The 19,442-nt window shown below is 39.2% G+C and overlaps 1 pseudogene; it reads right to left on the bottom strand.

Moving 5' to 3' along the window:
- Positions 1-15,771: 15,771 nt before the first annotated feature.
- On the bottom strand, positions 15,772-16,180 carry LOC746066 (large ribosomal subunit protein eL27-like; annotated as a pseudogene).
- Positions 16,181-19,442: the final 3,262 nt, after the last annotated feature.

The raw sequence follows: 19,442 nt of genomic DNA, 5'->3' as shown, positions 1-19,442 counted from the left end.
GGCAAAGTTATCTCAGGGTAAACACTGCAGCTGCAAGCGTCACCAGCAAGTATTATTGGGGCAAATGGAAAAAGGCTTAAAAATACAAGTTAAAAGATAAAATTATGGCCACGCATGGTGGCTCATGCCTGTAATCCCAGCACTTTGGGAGGCCGAGGCAGGCGATCACCTGAGGTCAGGACTTTGAGACAAGCCTGGCCAACAGGTGAAACTCTGTCTCTACTAAAAATACAAAAATTAGCCAGGCGTGGTGGCAGGTGCCTGTAATCCCAGCTACTCAGCAGGCTGAAGCACGAGAATCACTTGAACCTGGGAGGCAGAGGTTGCAGTGAGTTGAGATTATGCCATTGCACTCTAGCCTGGATGACAGAGCGAGACTCAGTCTCTCTCTCACACACACACACACACACACAAAAGATAAAATTATGAAAAATTTTGAGATGGCAATAGAAGAACATTAAACCAAGCCTGAGGTCTTTCTGAGCATGGGCCCAGTGGAGCTGGCCCTACCTTCGCATTTATTATTATCACTCTACTTTAGGAAAGAGCCCAACCCATTCTTAGTTTACTTATGTAGGTATGCATTTATTTATGATTAGTATGGACTCATGGATTCCTATTTTTTCAGTGGGTTATAATCCATTAATTCCACTATTTTGATGATCAAATTGCCTTAGATTTGCCCCATCAAACTGATTCTTGTGTTCTTTCGAAATGCCTTCTTCTTCCTTTCTTTTCGGTACATATTTATTTTCTGATACAAAAGATGTTTCAGGCTAATCTTGTCCCTTTTCTCCCCTACTCCTGGAATATGCCTTTTCTTGAAAGAACCCTTGTTCCTTTTAGTGAGGAATGATGTTTAGAAACCATAACCTGGGACTGGGCACGGTATCTCACGCCTGTAATCCCAGCAATTTGGGAGGCCAAGGCGGGTGGATCACTTGAGCTCAGGAGTTCGAGACCAGCCTGGCCTAAAAGGTGAAACCCCCATCTCTATTGTAAAACACACAAACACACACAAACACACACACACACACACACACACTCAGAGAGAGAGAGAGAGAGAGAAAAAGAAACCGTGACCTGGGTGCTAGTTTTGCTTACTGTTTCTGAGATGTCATTGCTTCTAGGCCCTTTTACAAAATAGTTCTGGGGGCAAAAACCTATTTTTTTTCTTAGAAATCATGAGATCATATCAATGCTTCCAGTTCCAACCTAACTCTGTAGGGTTCTTCTTTGCCTTTCTTCTTCCGTATTTGTTTCCTTCTTCTTTCACATTAAGAACCTTAACACATTTGTTCATTGGCTCAATTCTACAGTGCATTCTGCAGCCATACCACAGAAAAACAAGAGTTTAAGATTTGTTGGGGGGGGTTCTTTCTTTTATCTAGACTTATGGCATATAGTTGTTGAAGTACTGTGTTGGAAAGTTTCTTGGATTAGTGCTTTCTGCCCTTAAATATGGTTGTTATTTATTTGAAATGCAGTAGGAGACATTTGTTTTGTGTTCAATTTTATGCTTTTCCATACTCCTTATTGATTTTCTTGTTCTTATTGATTCAATTTAATATATTTTTTGTATTTACTTATGTTAAAAATTTATTTGGTATTTATTTGTGTAGAATGTTGATGTGTTTTCTTTCTTTCTTTCTTTCTTTTTTTTGAGATGGAGTCTTGCTCTGTCTCCCAGGCTGGAGTACAGTGGCGTGATCTTGGCTCACTGCAAGCTCTGCCTCCCTGGTTCACGCCATTCTCCTGCCTCAGCCTCCCAAGTAGCTTGGACTACAGGCGCCCGCCACCACACCTGGCTAATTTTTTGTATTTTTAGTAGAGATGGGGTTTCACCATGTTAGCCAGGATGGTCTCGATTTCCTGACCTTGTCATCCGCCCGCCTCAGCCTCCCAAAGTGCTGGGATTACAGGCATGAGCCACCACGCCCGGCCTGACGTGTTTTCAAGAGTCAAACTATGTAAGAAATTATTTTAAGATATGTCTCTTTCTTCCTCTGTAGTTTCCAATGTTACCCCCTGATATGGTTTGGCTGTATCCCCACCCAAATCTCATCTTGAATTGTAGCTCCCATAATTGCCTCATGTTGTGGGAGGGACCCAGTGGGAGATAATGGAATCATGGGGGTGGTTCCCCCACACTGTTCTTGTGGTAGTGAATAAGTCTCATGAGATCTTACAGTTTTATAAGGGGAAATCCTTTTGCTTGGCTTTCATTCTCTCTTGTCTGCCACCATGTAAGACATGCCTTTCACCTTCTGCCATGATTGTGAGGCCTCCCCAGCCATGTGGAACTGTGAGTCCATTAAACCTCTTTTTCTTTATAAATTGCCCAGTCTCATGTATGTCTTTATCAGCAGTGTGAAAACAGGTTAATACAGTAAATTGGTACCAAGAGTGGAATGCTGCTGTAAAGATACCCAAAAATGAGGAAGCGACTTTGGAACTGGGTAACGGGCAGAGGTAGGAACAGTTTGGAGGGCTCAAAAGAAGACAGGAAAATGTGGCAAAGTTTGGAACTTCCTAGAGACTTGTTGAATGGCTTTGACCAAAATGCTGATAATGATATGAACAATGAAATCCAGGCTGAGGTGGTCTCAGATGGAGATGAGGAACTTGTTGGAAACTGGAGTATAGGTTACTCTTGTAATGTTTTAGCAAAGAGACTGGTGGCATTTTCCTCCTGCCCTAGAGATCTGTGAAACTTTGAACTTCAGGGAGATGATTTAGGGTATCTGGTGGAAGAAATTTCTAAGCAACAAAGCATTCAAGAGGTGACTTGGGTACTGTAAAAGCATTCAGTTTCAAAAGGGAAACAGAGCATAAAAGTTTGGAAATTTTGCAGCCTGATGATGAGCTAGAAAAGAAAAACCCATTTTCTGAGGATAAATTCAAGCCAGCTGCAAGAAATTTGTGTAATAATGAGGAGCCAAATGTTAATCGCCAAGAGTATGGGGAAAATGCCTCCAGGACATGTCAGAGACCTTTGCAGCAGCCCCTCCCATCACAGGCCTGAAGGCCTAGGAGGAATAAATGGTTTCATGGGCCCATCTGCTGTGTGCAGGCTAGGGACTTAGTGCCCTGTGTCCCAGCCACTCTAGCCACGGCTAAAAGGGACCAAGGTACAGCTTGGGCCATGGCTTCGGATGGCACAAGCCCCAAGCCTTGGCAGCTTCCATGTGGTGGTGAGCCTGCAGGTACACAGAAGTCAAGAATTGAGGTTTAGGAACTTCCACCTAGATTTCAGAGAATGTGTGGAAACACCGGGATGCCCAGGTAGATGTTTACTGCAGGGGTGGGGCCTTCCCTTCTGCACTGCCCTGAGATCCTCTGCTAGGGCAGAGCAGAAGGGAAATGTAGGGTTGAAGCCCCCACACAGAATCCCCACTGGGGCACTGCCTAGTGGAGCTGTGAGAAGGGAGCCACCATCCTCCAGACCCTAGAATGGTAGATCCACTGACAGCTTGCACCATGCACCTGGAAAAGCCGCAGACAGTCAATGCCAGCTTGTGCAAGCAGCTGGGAGGGAGAGGCTGTACCCTGCAAAGCTGCAGGGGTGGAGCTGCCCAAGACCATGGGAACCCACCTCTTGCATCAGTATGACCTAGATGTAAGACATGGAGTCAAAAGAGACCATTTGGAGCTTTACGATTTGAATGCCCTGCTGGATTTCGGATTTGCATGGGGCCTTAACTCCTTCATTTTGGCCAATTTTTCCCATGTGGAATGGGTCTGTTTACTCAATGCCTGTACCCCCATTGTATCTAGGAAGTAACTAACTTGCTTTTGATTTTACAGGCTCATAGGCAGAAGGGACTTGCCTTGTCTCAGATGAGACTTTGGACTGTGGACTTTTGAGTTAATGCTGAAATGAGTTAAGACTTTGGGGGACTATTGGGAAGGCATGATTGGTTTTGAAATGTGAAGACATGAGATTTGGGAGGGGCCAGGGGCCGAATGATATGGTTTTGCTGTGTCCCCACCCAAATCTCATCTTGCGTTGTAGCTTGCATAATTTCCATGTGTCATGGGAGGGACCCAGTGGGAGATAATGGAATCATGGGGACGGTTTCCCTCATACTGTTCTCGTGGTAGTGAATAAGTCTCACGAGATCTAATGGTTTTATAAGGAGTTTCCCCTTTCACTTGGTTCTCATTCTCTCTTGTCTGCCACCATATAAGACATGCCTTTCACCTTCCACCATGATTGTGAGGCCTCCCTAGCCATGTGGAACTGTGAGTCCATTAAAACTCTTTTTCTTTATAAATTACCCAGTCTCAGGTATGTGTTTATCAGCAGCATGAAAACAGACTAATACACACCCTCATTACCTTGTCTTTGTAGGTATTAATTTCATTTTTTGTTTTGTTTTTATCATTTCTATGTTTCTTTTTGCAAAAGTAAGGAGATATGTGTATGTATTTTCTTTTCCCTTATTTTCTTTACTTTTCTTTGTTTCTTTTTTTTCTTTTGTGAGACAGGTTCTTGCTCTGTCCCTTAGGCTAGAGTGCAGTGGAGTGATCAGAGCTCCATGCAGCCTCGAATTCCTAGGCTCAGGCAATCCTCCTCCCTCAGCCTCCAGAGTAGCTAGGACTATGGGCACATGCCATTGCACCAGGCTAACTTTAAAAATAATTTTTGTAGAGACAGGGGTCTTGGTATGTTGCCCAGGCTGGTCTAGAACTCTTGACCTCAGCAATCTTCCTGCCCTGGCCTCCTAAAGCTCTGGGATTATAGGTGTAAGCCGCTGCACCTGGCCCTTCCCCCCATTTTCTCATACAAAAAGAAACATACTTTAAATTTTTTACAGTTGAAACTTTTTACGTTTTTAAACTTCAATATTTTTTTACTAAAAATTATTCTGGAATATCTCCATATCACTATATAGATATCATTCACATCATTTTTTAAATAGTTGCATAGTGAATGTACTACTATAGTTTATTCAACTAATATCCTTTACTTTGGTCCTTTAGATAGTATTCTGGTATTTTGTAACTGTGAACGATGCTACAATGAATAACCTTTTAGAGATGTACTTTCATATTGCTAGAGTTGAATCTTTAGAGTAAAAATTCAGTGAGTGGAATTGCTGGATCTAAGGGTCAATACATATGTAGTTTTGTTTGATATTGCAAAATTTTTCTCCCATAGGTGGGACACTGTTTTCCTTTACTACCAATGCCTGTTTCCTCACAGTCTTGGCAATAGAGTATCTAGTTAAGCTTTTGAATTTTTGACAATCTAATTGGAGAAAAATTGTATCTTAGTGTAATTTTACTTTTTATTTCTTTTATTTTGCATGATTTCGAATATAGTTTCATTTGTTTAAAGGCCATTTTTGCACCATTTTCTTTATGACTTATCTGTTCATTTCTTTTGCCCATTTTTCTATAGAATTATTTATATTTTCCCTTAATTTTAAAAGTTGTCTATTAGCCCTTTAAAGATATATATGTACAGACATATATCACATATATATGTGTATGTGTGTGTATAGCAAAATTTAAATTTTTTTCCCAGTTAGTCATTCGTCTTGTAACTTAAATTTTGTCATGCAATAGTTTTTTATGTAGTCAAAATTTTTTATGTTTTATTTTATTGCACTTGGATTTTGAGTTATGGTTAGAAGGCCTTTTCCCACACTCAGATTTGGAGGAATTTGTCTATATTTTATTTTAATACTTTTAGTGTAGTGTATTGTTTTATATTTCAATCTCTGATTCATTAGGAGTTTGTTCTTTTGTTTGGTATGAGGAATGAATCTAATTTTGTCTTTTTTCAGATGGCTACCCATTGGTACCAACAGCACTTATTCAAAAATTCATCTTTGACATAGTAATTTAATAGGCCACCCTTATTATATAATAAATTTCTGTATGTAATTGAGTATCCTATTTTATTAATCTGTTAAATTATAGAGGCTAATCCTCTCTGATGACCTTTTCTTTTTCCTGGTTTTCTTGCATGTTTACTTCTCCATATGAATTTTAGTATCAACTTATTTAGTTCCAGAAAAAAAGAACCTTGTTGGTACAAAGTGAAAAACTTTCTAGTGTTTCTCCATTAAGTAAGATTTGGCTTTAGGATTAAGGTATATGACATGTTAAGAAAGTATTCATCCAGTCCTGTTTTCTTGAGAGTTTTGATTTGGAATTCGTGTTAATTTTTTTCAAAGATGGTTTCAGCATGTATAAAGGTAATCATATGATTTTTTCTCCATAGATCTATTATAACGGTGGACAACATTAATAGATTTCCTAAAATTGAATTATCCTTGCAATTCTGGTATAAATTCCCTTGGTCATAGTGTGTTATATTCTTAATGTGATGTTAGGGTCTATACAATAATATTTTATTTGGGATATTTTATATTTATATTTATAAGTGATATTAGATGTCATACTCCATTAAAAGAATTTGCAAAATTTCCTGTAGCTTTTTTTTTTGAGATGGAGTCTTGCTCTGTTGCACGGACTGGAGTGCAATGCTGCGATCTCAGCTCACTGCAACCTCCACCTCCCAGGTTCAAGCAATTCTCCTGCCTCAGCCTCCTGAGTAGCTGGGATTACAGGTGTGTGCTACCATGCCCAGCTAATTTTTGTATTTTTAGTAGAGACGCGGTTTCACCATGTTGGTCAGGCTGGTCTCGAACTCCTGACCTAGTGATGCACCTGCCTCAGCCTCCCAAAGTGCTGGGATTACAGGCATGAGCCACTGCACCCAGCCAAATTTCCTTTAGTTTTAATTCTCTGAAACAGTTTACCAACATTGGTACTATCTGTTCTCTAAAGGTTTGGAAGCATCCTTCTCTGAAACCATCTGGGCCTAGTTCTTTTTGGTGGGGGTAGTTTTTTTGATAATGTTTTCAAGTTTTTGCTATGAAAATGGGTGGATGTAAGCTTCCTATCTTTATTGGGGTAAATTTCGGTGAGTTATATGTTTCTAAGAAGTTTTCTATGCCATCTAGATTTTAGAATTTATTTGTTTAGATATGTACAAAATATTTTATGATTTAAAATTTTCTTCATCAACAGTTATTCTTGTTATATTTTGCTGTCTTCCTTTTTGTCTTGATTGAATTACCTAGTATTTTGTCTATTTTGTTGACTTTTAAAAAATAATCGGGATGTTCATATTAATAATTTGATGTACTATTTTTCTGTTCTTCATCTCCTTAATTTCTGTTTTTATTTCTATTAATTCCTTAATTGTGCTTTATTTTAGAAATACTTTATAGGCTTTTTCTAGTTTTTTTGAGTTGAGGACTTAATTCATTTTTTATTATTCTTTCATTTTTACTGATATGGGTGTTTAAGGTTATGTTAGTTTCTTAGGGTTATAATAAATTACCACCTTAGTGACTTAAAACTACAGAAATTCATTCTCGCATGGTTCTGAAGGCCAGAAGTTCAAAATCAAGGCTTCCACAGGGCTGTATTCCCTACAGAAGCTCTAGAGGAGAATCAATTTCTTGTTCCTTCCAGCTTCTGGTGGCTGTTGGCATTGGTTGGCTGGTGGTTACATCACTCCAGTCTCAGCCTCGGACTTTACATTGCTTTCTCCTCTCTGCGTCTGCCTGTCCCACTGTGCCTCTCCCTCATAAGGATGCATGTGATGGTATTTAGGGCTCATCTGCATAATTCAGGATAAGCCCTTCCTCTCAAGATCTTTAATTTAATCACATCTTTTGCTATACAAGGCAATATTCACTGGTTCCGTGGATTAAGAAGTGAATGTATCTTTGGAAGGCCATTTTTTTTTCAGCTGACCACAAAGGTTACAAATTCTCCTTGATCACTCTGTTAAACATAACCATAGATTTTGATAAACAGTGTTTTCATCATCATTTTTCAGATATTCTGTAAGTGTGTTCTCATTTCACCCAAGATATATCATAGAAGACTTTCTAATTTTCAGCAGAAGTGGCTTTTTATTTTATAATTTCAATTTTAAATTTCTGGTTTTATTACATTGTGATGAGATGGCATTGTTTGTGGTATTTCTTTTTTTGTTTTTTGTTTTTGTTTTTTTTTTTGGAGACAGGATCTCTTTGTCACCAAACTGAAGTATACTGGCAAGAACATGGCTCACTGCAGACTCAACTGCCTGGGCTCAAGGAGCTAATGCTCCCATCTCAGCCTCCTGAGTAGCTGAGACCACAGGTGTGTGCCATTATGCCTGGGTAATTAAAAAAGGTTTTTTCATAGAGATGGGGGCCTTGTCATGTTGCCCAGGCTGGTCTTGAACTCCTGGGCTCAGGTGATCCTCCCGCTTGAGCTGGGATTGCAGGCATGAACCACTGCGCCTGGCCTGTTGTGCTATTTCTTTCTTTTCTTTTCTTTTCTTTTGAGACGGAGTCTCCCTCTTTCGCCCAGGCGGAACTGCAGTGGCGCGATCTCGGCTCACTATAAGCTCCGCCTCCCGGGTTCACACCATTCTCCTGCCTCAGCCTCCCAAGTAGCTGGGACTACAGGCCCCTGCCACCGTGCCCGGCTAATTTTTTGTATTTTTTAGTAGAGACGGGGTTTCACCGTGTTAGCCAAGATGGTCTTGATCTCCTGACCTCGTGATCCACCTGCCTTAGCCTCCCAAAGTGCTGGGATTACAGGCGTGAGCCACCGCGCCTGGCTGTGCTATCTCTATTCTATGGAACTTAATGATATTTTCTTGTGACCTAAAATATAATTAATTTTAAGAATATTCCATATGTACTTAAGAAGAAAGTGTGTGTGTGTGTGTGTGTGTGTGTGTGTGTGTGTGTATGCATAGTCAAGCACAGTAATGAGAAGGGAGAAAGAGTAGAGCAAGCTGTCTGACCTGTAACAGAATGTGAACTATTCTTTATTATCGGGGTATAATATTCAAGAAATATCCATATGAATGGCCTTATGAATTATGTTGTTTCTACATCATTATCTTTCCAATATCTATCCATATTCCATATCCTTGTCTTTCATCCACTTGACATCTCTGTGCTGAGAATGGGTGGTGAAGCATCCTGTATAGTGTCTATCAATTTCTCATTCTATCTCATGTAGTTTCTGCTTTGTATAGTTGGTCACTGGGTTATTTGCTACATGGATATTTATAACTATTATATCTTCTTTGTGAGTCGTGGCTTTTAGCATCATAAAGTGTCATCATTTGTTTTATTTAATGCTTTTTGGCCTGAATTATACCTGATATCCAGATGACAACCTTTGCTTTCTTATGATTTTCATTTGCCTAGTGTATATATATAATTTTTTTTTTTTTGAGACAGAGTCTCTCTTTGTTGCCAGGCTGGAGGGCAGTGGCACGATCTCGGCTCACTGCAACCTCCGCCTCCGGGGTTCAAGCGATTCTCTTGCCTCAGCCTCCCGAGCAGCTGGTAGTACAAGTGTGTGCCACCACGCCCAGCTAATTTTTGTATTTTTAGTAGAGACAGGGTTTCACCATGTTGGCCAGGATGGTCTCAATCTCTTGACCTCATGATCCACCCACCTTGACCTCCCAAAGTGCTGGGATTACAGGCGTGAGCCACTGCGCCTGGCCTGCTTAATATATTTTTGACTATTCCTTCATTTGTAGCCTTTTTACCATGGTTTAGGAATGTCTCTTGTAAAAAGCACAGAGTTCAGTTTTTTGTTGTTGTTTTTGTTTTGTTTTGTTTGAGATGGAGTCTCACTCTGTTGCCCAGGCTGGAGTGCAGTGGCACGATCTTGGCTCACTGCAACCTCCACCTCCCAGGTTCAAGTGATTCTCCTGTCTCAGCCTCCCAAGTAGCTGGAACTACAGGCGCGCACCACCACACCTGGCTATTTTTTTTGTATTTTTAGTAGAGAGGGGGTTTCACCTTGTTGGCCAGGCTGATCTTGAACTCCTGACCTCAGATGATCCACCCACCTCGACCTCCCAAAGTGCTGGGATTACAGGCATGAGCCACCACACCTGGCCCCCAAAGTTCAGTTTTGATTTGTAAGCCAATTTGAAATTCTTTTTCTTTTAATGGGCAAGTTAACCCCACTAACATTATTGGTATGACTGATATGTTTTTTCTCAACTTTCTTATATTATTTTGTGTTATAATTAATGGATGTAATTATATTTACTGTGCCCCTCTTTTATAGAGAGGCATTTAGGGAAATTAGTATTGTTATTCTTGTGGTTATCTTTGTATTTATCCTTTTAATAGTGCTTAATTCCTCCTTTTCTGGCTAATTTTTTTTTACTAGCTGGTTTATAAGTTTTAAATGATGTCCTTGGGCTCCTAACTATCATCTTTATAACACTCAATTATCTTATTCTACTACCCCCATTCCTCTCTTTTTCCCCCTGCCGGTTGCATTCTTTCTATTTTGTCAGAATGTATACTGCTCATGTACTATTCTTTCAACTTTGTCCCTACTTTTCTTTTATTCTTGGTTCCACAATTAGGTATATTAAGTGCTTACCATGTCTGTTTACTGATGTTTCCCCAGTCATCTTTTGTGTGGATAAAGCTTATCATAGTCTAGGGCAGGAGTCAGCAAAGTTTTTCTATAAAGAGTCAGAGAGTAAATGTTTTAGGCCTTGCGGGCCATATATACACTCTTTGCTGCTACTGCTGCTGCTGCTTCTTCTCCTTTTCCTTCTGTCACTCCTTTTTCTTATCTTAAAACGCTTTAAAAATGTAAAACAGTCTTAGCTTGTGGGCTGTACAAAAATAGACGCCAGGCCAGATTTGACCTGTGGGCTATTGCCTGTCAACTCCTGCCTAAGTAGACACTTCAAAAAGGACTTTTGAGTACCGTGTTTCTTGAGCTCTTGCATGTTCAAAACTGTTTTTATATAGCCTTGATGCTAGAAGAACTTTGCTATAAAATACTTTGCTTATTATTTCTTTCCTTGAGTTTCTTGAAAATACTGGCCTCTTGGCTTTAAATGCTGCTTTTGTGGAGACTAATGCCAATCTAATTTTCTTATGCCTATTAGCAATTCGATCTTTTATTCTAATAGTTGTATTAACATATATCTTAGAGTTGATCATTTTAGGTCAATATTTTCAGGTAAATATGGGCCCTTTTAATGTATAATTTTATTTTTATTTATTTTCTTTTTATTTTTTATGGAGATAGAGTCTCGCTATGTTGACCAGGTTGGTCTTGAACTCTTGGCATCAAGCAATCCTCCCATCTTGGCCTACCAAAGTGCTAGTATTACAGGCTTTTCTTTTATTTCCAGAAAGTTTTCTTGGATTGTAGTGTTAAATATTAGTTCTGCCTCATTGTATTGTTTTCCTTTGCCAAGAGTTCCAGTTATACATATGTTGAGCCTTCTTTGCATGTCTTCAATTTTGATCACTTTCTATTCTCTGATGCTTTTTTGCTTCTTTCTTTATCTTATTATGATGATTTTTGAGACAGAGTCTCGCTCTATCCTCCAGGTTGGAGTGCGGTGGTATGATCACCACTCACTGCAGCCTCAATCTCCTGGGCTCAAGTGACTCTTCTGCTTCAGTCTCCCAAGGAACTGGGACAATAGGCACATGCATCCATGCCTGGGTAATTTTTTAAATTTTTTATAGAGATGGGGTCTCACTACTTTGCCCAGGCTTGCCTTGAACCCGTGAGCTCAAGTGATCTTCCTGCCTTGGCCTCCCAGAATACTGGAATTACAAGCATGAGCCACAATGCCTGGCCTATCTTATATTTTTGTTCTTGTTTTTTTTCTTATTAAATTTTCATCCAAATATATTTTCCCTTGGGCACCTTGCAATTTATTCCTCCTTTCTGAGATAATTTTGTCTTTTTCTTGGATTTTCTTTTTTGGTCCAATCTACTCTCATTGCATTTTCCCCTTGCATAGATCTCATAGATTTTCCTGGGCCTATTTATGTTATTTGTTTTAAATTTATGATTCTAGACTTTTTAATATCTCCAAATGTTGTTTGACATTATTTAAACCAGTTTGAATGTATTGTGTTTTGTGGTTGGCGTTTTTAGAGAAATTCTCACCAGTGGAAACATTTTGTTTTTTTGTTTGTTTTCTTTTTTGAGACAGAGTCCTGTTCTGTCACTCAGGCTGGGGTGTAGTGGGGTGATCTTGGCTCACTGCAACCTCCACCTCCCAGGTTCAAGTGATTCTCCTGCCTCAGCCTCCCGAGTAGCTGGGATTACAGGCGCCCACCACAATACCATGTTGGCCAGGCTGGTCTCAAACTCCTGACCTCAGGTAATCTGCTGGCCTCGGCCTCCCTAAGTACTGGGATTAAAGGCATGAGCCACTGTGCCTGGCTGAAACGTTTTGATTACATATGTTCTATTTTTTTTTCCTTATGATAACTTTGTATGGAATTTGTTTGATTTTATTTTTATTCCAGGGCATTTTTTGGACAGAGTTTCTGGTTGGTGAACATGCTCTTCTCTCATTTTAGTAAAATACATTATTTTTCTTCCAAGTAAGACGGTGATTGTGGTAGTGGTAGTTGTCGGCGGGGGGGAGGGGCGGGAGGGTGGGTCTTGCCATGTCTTGTTTCTGTTCTTTTTCTGCAGCATCTTTAATTTTTTGCCATTGACTTCCTTATTTTCCTTCACTGCCACTCTCCAAGGGGCTGTTCTCCCTCTTATCTCTTTGTTTCACAGATGTAGTATTTCCTCTTCTGCCTCCTCCATTCTACTCACTTTCAAGCTCTTTCCCTCTGCTGGGTGCCATGAGCTACCAAGTCATGGACCTGTGTGTGGTATTTTATCACATATGTTGTGCTTTCTCTTTCTGCAGCTAGTTTTGTTTATGTTTTAAGTCCTAACCTGTCTTCTCTTCTCTTTAGAATGACTTAGGCCTCCCGTGTCACTGTTCTGTACATCCACAGGCTTGCACTGGTGGTTGGACTTCAAGTTTCATTTCTCTACTTTCAGGTAGTTTGAAATTCCCGCTATACTCTGGTTCATTGTGATTTCGGTGGCATGTGTAACATTTTGTTTTTTTTGTACTCCTTGTTGCTATTATTTATTTTTTTGGGGGATGTGTATAGAGATTTGAATTCAGGTTACCACCATTATCCTCCAGTTAGTTCCTCTGATATATACTTTTTACAAAGATGACTCTTGATGCAGAGTGGTAAATGAGTTCTAGGAGTCAAGAGTGAAGGCAGTTGTGATAGTCCAGGTGAGAGATGATGTTAGCATAAAGTTATACGTTAAACTTATTTAATTTATACTTATGGTTTGTGAAGTTATAGGTTAAAAGAAAATTAAGAGATACATCAACCAAATGTAATGTGTGAACTTTGAATTGAATATTACTCGTTAAAATGTTCCATTTGGGACAACAAATTATATGGTTAATCTACTTATTTATCAATTTTCAGAATAATGAGTTAGTACACTAGTAGTCTTCACAGGTGAATGATGAGTTGTTTATCTTTAATTTTTAGGTCATTTCATTATGAACTCATGCACTTTATATTGAATAAAGAAAGAAATAGTCTATAACCTCCTCGACATACCCAGCTACTATTTTAAGTTTAACATATTCTCTTCTGATTCTGTCTATTGGCTTACCCATTTTTATCTAACTGCAACTAACAGGAGTTGATTTTATATTCTGCCTAATATTATGGACAGCAAACTCAATGACAGTGGGAATTTTATTCTATTTTGAATATTATCCCAGCTTCTCAAACAGTGACTGGCACAGAGTAGGTGCTCAATAAAAGTTTGCTGAATGAAGAAATTAATGAATATGCTTTAAAAGTATTTCTTTTAAATATTCTTAAAAAAAATTTTTTTTGAGATGCGGTCTTGCTGTGTTACCCAGGGTGGAGTACAGTGGCATGATCATGGCTCACTGCAAACTCCACCTCCCGGGCTCAAGTGATCCTCCCACCTCAGCCTCCTGAATAGCTGGGACCACAGGCATGTGCCACCATGGCCAGATAATTTTTTGAATTTTTGGTAGACATGGAGTTTCTGCCATGTTGCCCAGGCTGGTCTTGAACTCCTAAGCTCAAGCAATCCTTCTGCCACGGCCTCCCAAAGTGCTGGGATTACAGGTGTGAGTCACTGTGCCTGGTCTTAAATATGCTTTTAGATTCATCAAACTTATTAAAATGTTTTGGCATGGTTAAAGAGTACTGTTGTTTCTCCCCATAGCAATTATATTAATTCTTCTGAAACTCATATTTACCAGTCTTTAAAAAGTGACAATTTAGAAAAAATGCACTATTACATTTCCTGGAAATAGTTAAGAAAGTTATTATTTGTGTCATGTCAATTTGGGAGGAACATAACAACGGGTGTTTTAGAAGTCTTATTTTTAAGCTAGATTCCTTTATATTTTTTGATGTTTGGAATGATATAATGGAAGGAACAGCACAAGCTGAGTGTGATTGGAAGTGCCTGGAAGGATATTATTAGAATTCAAAATGACTTAGTAATTGAGGGAGTGTAAAATGTGGTCAGAATAAAATGCAGTGTAGTGAATTGTTGCTAGAGGAAAAATAAGACTGCCCTAATATATAATGGGGACTTATAGACAAATATGGCTAAGATTTAAATTTCAGGGGTATAGTAAATCTAACTCGAATCAGCAATGTTAGTATATGTGATATTAGAAGATATAATGGCAGAATGTTATTTAAGTGTTGGGATCAGAGCAGTGTTCTAGGGACTAGGCTTAACTTCTAGGACAGGTTACAAACTGGCACCTCACAAAACCACCCCTGATGGGTTTTGGTTGGGCTGAGAGACAGAGAGTGGGAAAAGGAGAGGGAAAATGAAAGAAAGGAAGAAGTTTCCAACTTTTAAAAAGTGAGAATTTTGACATAAAATCCAGATTTCCAGTGTCTCTTGAAATGTTTGGCAATACTGTGTATTGTTGTGACTAGCCTGTCTACAATAGACTCGTGCTGAACAGTAGCTGCTTACTTAAATTGGGGTCTGTCCTGTCCAGACCTCCATGGTTTCCCCCACTTCCTAGCTCTAAGCCACTAGCGCCGGGTATTGTTACAGTTCTTTCCCCAGCAATCGTTTTTCCCATACCAGGTCCGTACCTGTTTTAATTGCCTCCTATTCACTCTGTCGTTGAGGAAGTGATTCTTGACCTAGGTTTATGGAAACGGCCAAACACCTGACACCCAACACTGGACAGGTAAGATCAACAGCAGTTTATTCATCACATATACTCACTGCCTGAGGAGGAGGACATTGTATGCCACACAGGGCCACATCGGAGTTGCACTCAGGAACACAGTGAACAAGGACGGGCTTTGGGAGACAGGCTTTGTAGTATCTAAAGGGTGAGGTGTCCCTTGGTTCCAACAGGAAGGTGTGATTCGCTTGTTCGAATAATATCACAGGCTGATAGGGAACGGAAACTCACTACTCAGAGATAAGCAGGAACTACACCTGGTTCTCTTGATACAGAGGGTTATTTGGCTAGGGAATCTTATCTCTGGGAACAGAGCAGCAGGGGAACTTACAGTTAGGCCATTTAAGGCCCTCCTGATTTCACCAGATATTGAAGCAGCACAGAACACTGGATCTTAGTTTCAGGTCTTATGACAAAACACCTTCCTTTACTCATTTACCTTGCTTGTCAAGCCCATGTACATATTTGGATGGAGACTCTGTAGCTAGGAGGAGGAATTTTTCTAATTCTAAAGGTTTGTGAAATTGAAATACATCTGCAAGGATGGTTATATATTTTCTTCTCTGAAGATTAAAAAGAAATACAATGAACAAAACCCAAGAAAACTAGTTTTTTTTTCTTTTTAATTTTTAATGACCAAAACAAAGCCTCTAAAACTGCAGCTTCTGGAAGAACCACTTGTTCTTGCCCGTCTTGTACCTCTTTTCAAACTTGATCTTGGCTTCTTGTCCAGCCTTGGGTTTAAGAGCAGGGTGTCTGCAGACATCCTTATTAATGACAGTTTTGTCCAAGAGGATAGCCACAGAGTACCTTGTGGGCATTAGGTGATTAGTTATAAACTTTCACAAAAGACTTGATCTTTGACCTCTTGGTGATCTTCTTCTTGCCCATGGCAGCTCTTACTTTGCAGGGATAGTGGTCAATTCCAGCCACCAGGGCATGGCTGTAGGGGCGATCTGAGGTGCCATCATCAATGTTCTTCACGATGACAGCTTTGTGTCTGGAGTAGCATCCAGCCAGGACAAACACCACTTTCCGAGGTTTCACGAACTTGCCCATTTCGACAATAACCACTGGGGCCTACAGCAGAAAGGAAAGAAGGAAAACTTTAGTTTTTAAATGCACTTCTGCCCAGAGTGGATAACCTCTAGGATCTTTTAGGGATTTTTCTATACACAAAATGGCATTTAAGTTGGTATTAAGAAAAATTTTATGATACGATTGATAGTGAAAGAACTTACCAACATTTACCAACATTATTAGGAAACATTTATTCATTTGGCCAATGTTTTTCGTTTGTTCAAAAATTTTTATTAAATATATACTGGGTCAAGTGTTAAGGCTTTAACAACAATGATTCATTTTCTTACCTGAAAGAGCTTGCATTATGTTTGAAGAGACAGAACATTAAACTATCAATTACTAATCAATGTGGTAGGTGCTATTAAGGATATAAACAGAAAACACAAAGAAGAGGAAAGGCATCGTGATCTGCTTGGAGGTTTAAATTTTTTAAAAAACAGATAATTGAGTATCTGAGATGACTCAGCACTGATTTGAAAGTGAAAAAATTCACCTCTCAGGGTCTTTCCAAGTTCAGTGTTTCTGAAATCTTCAATTTGAAAATTAGTACACACTGGGTGCAGTGGCATGTGCCTGTCGTCCCAGCTACGTGGGAGGCTGAGGTGAGAGGATCACTTGAGCCCAGGAGTTAGAGGCTGTAGTATACTATAATCATGCCTATAAATAGCCACTGCACCTCAGCATGGACAAGAAGTGAGACCCCGTCTTTAAAATAACAAAAAGAAAGAAAAAATTAGTACTTTCTGTGTAATATCCACAGAGTACCTTGTGGAAATTAGGTGATTGTAGTTATAAACTTTCACAAAAGCAGGAAATTTAAGGAGAGTTTGATAAAGAAATGATTTGCAAAGGTGTAGATAGAATACAGATACAGCCCATGACATGAAAGGGTTCCAACAATTTGGTAGCTTCCATGCTTTCTCTCTGGTAATTTGTCTTCAGTTGGTTTTCCTTTGTCCAGTGCGGCTCATGTAAGCTGGAGTTCAAGGCTGTATGTCTGTGGTCACAGATTTCTGTGGTGAGCTATCTCTAGTGACCTGGATGATGACTTTGAGGCCAGAGAGAGGGGTCCTGGGGTCTTAGCAGTGGACCGAGGCCAGGTGCAGAGGGTATGTACATGCTGTGGAAGGACAACACTGTGTGTACCATGCTATCTTCAAGTGAGTGGCTGGCTGTGCTTTAAAGCCAAAATAAAAACAACATGAGCGTTCTTAGAAATTGTGTAGTGTTACATTTGTCTTTCTTCTCTTCTTTCTGTTGATATAAATCAGAATTTTATCAATTATATTCTGCGGAACACTAGTTCCTAGGTGCTTTTTTATAAAAAGGGAAAAGTCTGTGAACAAAAATGCCTGGGAAATGAAGTATACAATATATAAATAGTTTTTTTTAATTCAGTGTTCCCCAATTTTTTCATAGGTGAAGTTTTTTCTTTTAAACATTTTCTAATGTAGGTTTAAATATTAGAACTAGGACACTGTGGAATCACTTTGAAAAATCTAGGTCCTGGAAGAACCACTTGTTCTTGCCTGTCTTGTACCTCTTTTCAAACTTGACCTTGGCCTCTCATCCAGCCCTGCGTTTAACAGCAGGGTCTCTGAAGACATCCTTATTGATGACAGTTTTGTCCAAGGGGCTATCCATAGAGTACCTTGTAGGTATTAGGTAATTGTAGTTACAAACTTTCACAAAAGCAGGAAATTGATGGATAATTAAGGAGAGTTTGATAAAGAAATGATTTGCAAAGGTGTAGATAGAATTCAGAGAAATCACAAGAGATATTATAGTAGGCTGGGGCAGGCCAGCAGGGAGACATCACTGCTGATCCCAAAGGAGAAGGGGAAGGGGAAGAAACGATTACAGGCACTTGAAGAGCGAGAATTATGGGGAGAGGACTTCCTGATAGAAGTTGCAGCCTTTGGCTGAGCTACTCGCCAGTGGCACCTTGTCTGCTTTGATCCTCTGTTTGTGCTTTACTTTGGCTAAACCCAGTGGGAAGCCAGAGGCTAAGAGAGTCAGTTGATTTAGTCCATACAGTCAGCTTCTTGAGGCACAGAAAAGGGTGGAGAGTAGATCTGGAGGGGCAAACAGATAATATTCAGCATATATATTATGCATGCTGAATGTATATTATATATGATATATGATATATATGATACATGCTGAATATATATAATATATTATACATGCTGAACATATATAATTATATATAATATATAATAATTATATAATAGATATATTATATACTGATTATCTTGGGAGAGTAAATCAGCTTTTAGCCCTCATAACTTTTAAACTGTCATTAAAAGAGATTATGTGAATTACCTGTGAACAAATAGTATCCCAGGTATGTTTCCTTTTTCTCTTCATATTTTACACAACAGAGAATGAGAAAAGACTTAACTGCCACAACTACATTTTTAAAAATACCTTAGGAACAACAGAAATTTATTTCTCACAGTTCTGGAGACTGGGAAGTCGAAGATCGAGGCACCAGCAGATGTGATGTCTGGGGAGGACCCATTTCCTGGTTCACAGATGGTGCCTTGTTGCTGTGTCCTCACATGGTGGAAATGGGTGAACAAGCTCTCTTGGCCTAGTTTTTAAAATTGACAAGTAAAAATTGTATATATTTATGGTGTACAACATAATGTTTTGATATATTGGGGAATGGCCAAATCATACTATTTAACATAGTCATTATTTAACATACTTACTTTTTTTGGTGGTGAGAACACTTTAAGTCTACTCTCCTCGCAATTTTCAAGTATACATTATATTGTTATTAACTATAGTCACCAAGGTGCACAATAGACCTCTTGAACTTATTCCTCCTAATTGAAATTTTGTGTCCTTTGACCAATATCTCCTCAATCCCTCCATCCCCTAACAACCAAATTTTTGTGGAACCAAATTAGAGTGCCATTGTCTCTCATTAATAGGAGATGGTAAGATAAGTTTTTAAATTGCCATTCAGTATGACCTAATTTTAACCCAGAATGTTATTACTATTTGTAATAGTTACATGTTCAAAAAACTCAGCAAAACTAAAATAATAAGAGACCTTGTATTTGGATGATGGTAGCAGAGACCACTGGTTGTCTGCAAAATCCATTCTTTTATTCTTGCAGAGTAATGAGAGTATAGTCAGTTACCTGATGAATAGAAGTGATGTGTGCCACTTCTGGAAGGGGGCTTCTTGGAGAATATGAATTCCTCCTCTGCACTCTTTTCTATT

The sequence above is a fragment of the Pan troglodytes genome, chromosome 15 (assembly GCF_028858775.2).
Source record: "Pan troglodytes isolate AG18354 chromosome 15, NHGRI_mPanTro3-v2.0_pri, whole genome shotgun sequence".
In the NCBI taxonomy this organism is placed as follows: domain Eukaryota; kingdom Metazoa; phylum Chordata; class Mammalia; order Primates; family Hominidae; genus Pan; species Pan troglodytes.
The sequence above is the reverse complement of the archived record's forward strand: the minus strand, read 5'-3'. Positions and strand labels throughout refer to the sequence as shown.